The following is a 798-nucleotide window of genomic DNA, read 5'->3' as shown; positions in this document are numbered from 1 at the left end:
AGGACTACCATGCTGTTGGTGGGCACACCAGGAGGCTTGATAGGTATAAGCATGGTCTCAGGGTGGCTGTCTGTGAGGGTGGAGAATGAACTTGGAGCTTGGATGTAAGGATTGGAGTGTCCGCATGCATTCACATCCCCTCACAGTGTAGGACAGAGCCCCAGGGTGAGGGGAGAGCCGGCTGCCATGTCCTGGCACAGGACTCCAAAGGGTCTGGAGATTATACATTGGACTCTAACCTTCCAGGTCATTGTTAAATACTTGTGCCTCGGTAAGGTGACAGAAGCTGCTTCATTTACATTCTGTTAACTATTTTATACGTTTTAAATATTTAGGGCTCTGGTTTTCCATTTGGACTCTGACCCTGGGCCCTTGAAAAGTTGAGGATAAACCTGGAGCTGGGTCACATAAATGGTACAGAGAAACTTGGGTTACCGGAGAAGGGGTGACAAGCCCTCATACCTGCTTCTTCCTAATTAGCTGAACCTCATTTGTCCTGTATTATAACTAACACCACGTTAAACAACTCACCCAACTACTGTCCCAGCTGTGGATACGGGTGAGAAAAGGACCACGTCATAACACCGGTGACTAGATCTGATCCTTGCAGAACCAGTGAGGAGACCATGCTTATACACGAGCACTTGCTGGTGAATCGACTAAAGGGTGAAATCAATGGCAACTGAGTGCCTCCTGAGTCTCCGGCACTGTATTAACCCTTGGCTTTCATCTTTTAGTAGAGGCCCAATGCACGAAAATTCATGCAAGAGTAAGCCTTCCTTCCCCTGACTGCCTGCA

Source organism: Myotis lucifugus, unplaced genomic scaffold (assembly GCF_000147115.1).
Source record: "Myotis lucifugus unplaced genomic scaffold, Myoluc2.0 scaffold_1426, whole genome shotgun sequence".
NCBI classification, from domain to species: domain Eukaryota; kingdom Metazoa; phylum Chordata; class Mammalia; order Chiroptera; family Vespertilionidae; genus Myotis; species Myotis lucifugus.
Note: the sequence above shows the minus strand (reverse complement) of the source record.